This window comes from Balaenoptera physalus (genome assembly GCF_965194825.1).
Source record: "Balaenoptera physalus genome assembly, chromosome: 6".
NCBI classification, from domain to species: domain Eukaryota; kingdom Metazoa; phylum Chordata; class Mammalia; order Artiodactyla; family Balaenopteridae; genus Balaenoptera; species Balaenoptera physalus.
The window spans coordinates 60,932,756-60,937,553 of record NC_138885.1 but is presented as its reverse complement, the minus strand read 5'-3'; the positions used below and the strand labels follow the sequence as shown (position 1 = coordinate 60,937,553).

Genomic DNA, 4,798 nt, shown 5'->3' with positions numbered 1-4,798 from the left:
GAACTCTGCAACAATCAGAGTAATACAATAAAGCATCACAATAAAAGAAAAAGGAGATTCTCCTTGTGTAGGTGAAGTATGAAAAGGGACAAGCAAAGAGATGGTTTGCTTGGTTAGTGGCCCAAGAACAGAGCACTTTTATAACATAACTTACATCTAACAACTAAAGAACAATTCATCATTTTCAATATTAGGTTTTACTTAAACAGTACAGACTATCATTCTAAGTTTAACCACAATAATCAGGATACTTTGTATTTAGATCAAGATCTTTTATTTAAAAACCCTAAATATATTTAACAGCTCTAGAAATCATAATCGTCATTTTTTTTTTTTTTTTTTTTTTTTTAAATTTTTTTTATTTATTTATTTATTTATGGCTGTGTTGGGTCTTCGTTTCTGTGCGAGGGCCTTCCCCAGTTGCGGCAAGCGGGGGCCACTCTTCATCGCGGTGCGCGGGCCTCTCACCATCGCGGGCCTCTCTCGTTGCGGAGCACAGGCCCCAGACTCGCAGGCTCAGTAGTTGTGGCTCACGGGCTTAGGTGCTCCGCGGCATGTGGGATCCTCCCAGACCAGGGCCCGAACCCATGTCCCCCGCATTGGCAGGCAGACTCCCAACCACTGCGCCACCAGGGAAGCCCCATAATCGTCATTTTTATACTCTGTGAGCAGACACTGGATGAGAGTAGAATTCTCACTTGTGAGAGTTTTGGCAAAAACTTAGAAAAGATAACCAAAGCTTAAATAGTTCCATTTGTTTTGAGGTGACATGGACCAAGGATGGCAAATGAAATTCACTGGATGGTGACAATGTTCAATTTTTGACTGATCCCTCTGGGTACTCTGGTCCTCCAAGAGTTATATTAGTGGAACAGGGCCTTCTTAAGTCCTCCAGAGGCTCAACATTCTCATGCTTCTGGGGAACTTCGTCCTTTTTATACCAAACCTATTAAAATTTATCTGTATATGAGTGGAGCTGGGTCACAGTTGTCTTTCCAATATGTTACTTTCGTAAACATTTAATTAGATATGTACACATTTTGTTTTTTTGGTTTTTTTTTAAGCTAATTTATTTTTTTTTAATCTCAGGATTTTTCATGGGCCTTAAAGAGCTAATAGATCTTAAACCACATTCCTAGAATAACTAATTCTTAAAACACCCTATTATGGATTTTGAAATCCATGTAAGACTTAGAGTCCTATTTTTATGCTCTCTTAGGAATGGCAACCTTCACTGAGTAAAAACAGAGTAAAACCTCATACCTTTGGCAGGTAGGAACTGCAGGGGAACGTGGAGCTGATTGTTTTTGTCTCTCCAGCAGGCTTTCCAGTACTCCTGCCTCAAGCAACTTATTCCAAGTCATAGAAGTGGGCGGGGGACCCAGGACCAGACAACCTTTTACCCCTTGGGGTCAGTAACTGCACCTGTTAGAGGATGGGGTCCTTGCTAGATTGAAAGGCCAGTGCAAGCAGAAGAGAATATGGTCAACATACTGAGAGAAGCAAAGAGGGGCAGAGTTGACAGGGATGAACCAAGAGAGTCTTGCTGTCAAGTCTGTGGTTGCAGTTCCCACAGCATTTCCATTTCCGGGAGCTACCTTAGACACCAGGAGCATTTGAGTCACTCTAGATTGGGGAGTCAGTACATGATCTCTGCAGCCAAACTGCATGTGATCAAATCCCAGCTCTGCTGCTTTTTGTCTCTTGTGTCCCATTCACATTACCTAATGTCTCTATGGCTTGAATGCTTCAAAACTAAAAGGGGGATGATGATGATAATACTAATAACACCTAGGTCATAGGGATATTTGTAAAGATAAAATGAGCTAAAGCATATAAAGCACTTAGAACTATACCTAGCATATATTGAATGATATGTTAATTATTGTTTTTGATCAGAGTTACATGAACGAATATACTGTTTTTCTCAAGGTAGTTTGAATTAGGCTCCTGTAACAGGCAATTAATATAGCTATGACTATTAAAGGCAACTCTTGGATCCTCTTCTCATATGTCATGGATATTAACTCCCACTATCTTTCCTGGAAGCTATCTGTTTCTGAGAAGGAATGCAATGTAGCGATTATCCCAGATTTCAGAATGGCTATGGTGCTGGCAGCTCTTATCAGTGGCCCAGGCATGAAATAGTCTTTTTTAACATTCCCAGATGACCTCATATTGACTTCTCCCATGTAACTTATAAATAGGAGGTAAAATTATTTGTTTTGGAGATCTGACCAAATATACAAAAAATCATCATTGGTCTTTATTTTTTAAAGGAAATATGAGTGAACTAATGACAGTTTTAAAACACACATATACTTTAAATAAAATAATCATTAGTAGTATTAATTAATTTGAACTAAAAGAGAAAATAAAAACACATCAAAACCAATAAACTGGAAGATACCAGTAAAGAAAAATTAAGGATTAAAATGTGGTTTAAAAAAATCAGTACGTTTCATGCCAACTTTAATTGTACCAATTATTCATTTTTTGGTTGGAAAAAAATTCAGAGGGTCAAAGAGGAAAGGCTGCCATCATACATATTTCACTTCTCATTATTTGCCATTTTACCCAATTATATGCATCAGGACATTTTGGGTGTGTGGATTCCTGCTGAGGAGTATTTCTGAACTAGAAATAATTGAACTGGACATGAAATCAAACCCCCTATGGAACAAGAGTCTGTACTCTAGAGGAAAATCATCTTGATAGAAAAGTCCAGGCTAAAGATCACATCAATGACCCAGCTTATCTCTTGGAGTAGCAGCTGGAGAATAGGTGAAAAAGAAGAGACTCAAATTAAAGACCTTACAAATTCTAATTTAGGTTGCAAACACACAAATACAGGACATTCACCATTCTGATTGGCCTAATGAGGCCCAGTCATATGCCTACCACTAGCCGGTCACTGTGATATGGGACAACCATGCTCATTTTGGGCCATACTGAATCACATGCCGCACTTCAGAAGGTATCCACCCTCATGTGAACTGAAATAGAAGGGTGTTGTTTGCTATAAGAAGTCAAGTGAGCTGTCTGTAACACCTGGAGCCCGCGGGCCTCCTAGGCCCCCAGAGACCCCTGCATGGTGCGCATGGGCGCCGCGGGGTCGCATCTCCCCGTGTCCGGCTTGGACATCTTAAGGGACCCGAGGAAGATGAACAAGTGCCAGCTCTATTACCAGGTCTTAAACTTTGCCATGACTGTGTCATGATTACTCATGATCTGGAAAGGCCTGATCGTCCTCATTGGCAGAGACAGTCCCATCATGGTGGTGCTGAGCTGCATGGAGCCAGCCTTCCACAGGGGCGACCTTCTGTTCCTGACAAATTTCCGGGAAGACCCGGTTAGAGCTGGTGAAATCATTGTTTTTAAAGTAGAAGGACAAGGCATTCCAACAGTTCACAGAGTAATCAAAGTTCATAAAAAAGATAATGGAGACATCAAATTTCTGACTAAAGGAGGTAATAATGAAGTTGACAATAGAGGCTTGTACAAAGAAGGCCAGAACTGGCTGGAAAAGAAGGATGTGGTGGGGAGAGCCAGAGGGTTTTTACCATATGTTGGTATGTTCACCGTTACAATGAACAACTCCCAAAATTCAAGTATGCTCTTTTGGCTGTATTGGGTGCATATGTGTTACTAAAACGTGAATCCTAAAATGTAAGGCAGTTCCTGGGACCAGACTGAAGTAAATTCTGTTGAAAAGGAGAAAAGCTAATATATTTGAAGTGTTCCACTTTCTGTGTAAAAGGAAACAATGTGGAGACGTTTTTGTCTTGTTCGAATAAATGATTCATCAGTGAAAAAAAAAAAGGTCAAGTGTACATCACGACAAATAGTTACATAATGACCAAAACCTCCACAGGTCGGCTATTACAAAGAATCAGTACTTTGTCTGATCCTATGAAGGCAGTAGTATTTCCAAATAGCTTTAAAGTGGAGACCAAAAGAATCCTCCGATCAGGCAAGGACAGAGTAAAGGGAGAGCAGAGTTACTTCACGACAGTCTCCAAAAATTGTTTTACCTTTGAATGGTTCGGCTAGCTTTTAAATTTTTACGTATTGAGTTACTATATTTAAAATTAAAAATGGGGGCTTCCCTGGTGGCGCAGTGGTTGAGAATCTGCCTGCCAATGCAGGGGACACAGGTTCGTGCCCTGGTCTGGGAAGATCCCACATGCCGCGGAGCAACTAGGCTCGTGAGCCACAACTACTGAGCCTGTGCGTCTGGAGCCTGTGCTCCGCAACAAGAGAGGCCGCGATAGTGAGAGGCCCGCGCACCGCGATGAAGAGTGGCCCCCGCTTGCCACAACTAGAGAAAGCCCTCGCACAGAAACGAAGACCCAACACAGCCATAAATAAATAAATAAAATAAATAAATAAATAAAATTTTTTTAAAAAGTAAAATTAAAAATGAATTATGTATCATATGAATACTCTTTCTTTTACTTTTTAAAAAATAAATTAGGAGAAAAGTAATACAAACATATCTCAATTATGTTATCAGTCTTATGGTGAAGATCTGCAGTTGGTATGTTTTTGATATTTTTCTCCTGTGAACCTGAAGAGAAAATGTTTTTATTCTAAATAACAAAGGAAACAATGTTTCCTGTAGAAATATCTCAATTAAAAACATTTAATTATTCCATCTGATAGCCATTTGTATATAATGGTATTGAATTCAAATTTAATAAAACCATGTTTTAATTTTATTCATCTTTCTTAGATATTATTCCTGATGATTCATGTATATTTTGATGTTTTCATTACTAGCACAAGAGATGCCATT

General features: G+C 39.5%; 1 pseudogene across 1 annotated transcript; it reads left to right on the top strand.

Moving 5' to 3' along the window:
* Positions 1 to 647: 647 nt before the first annotated feature.
* On the top strand, positions 648 to 4,423 carry LOC309662397 (signal peptidase complex catalytic subunit SEC11C pseudogene; annotated as a pseudogene). The gene has a single exon. The product of its transcript is annotated as a signal peptidase complex catalytic subunit SEC11C pseudogene (transcript).
* Positions 4,424 to 4,798: the final 375 nt, after the last annotated feature.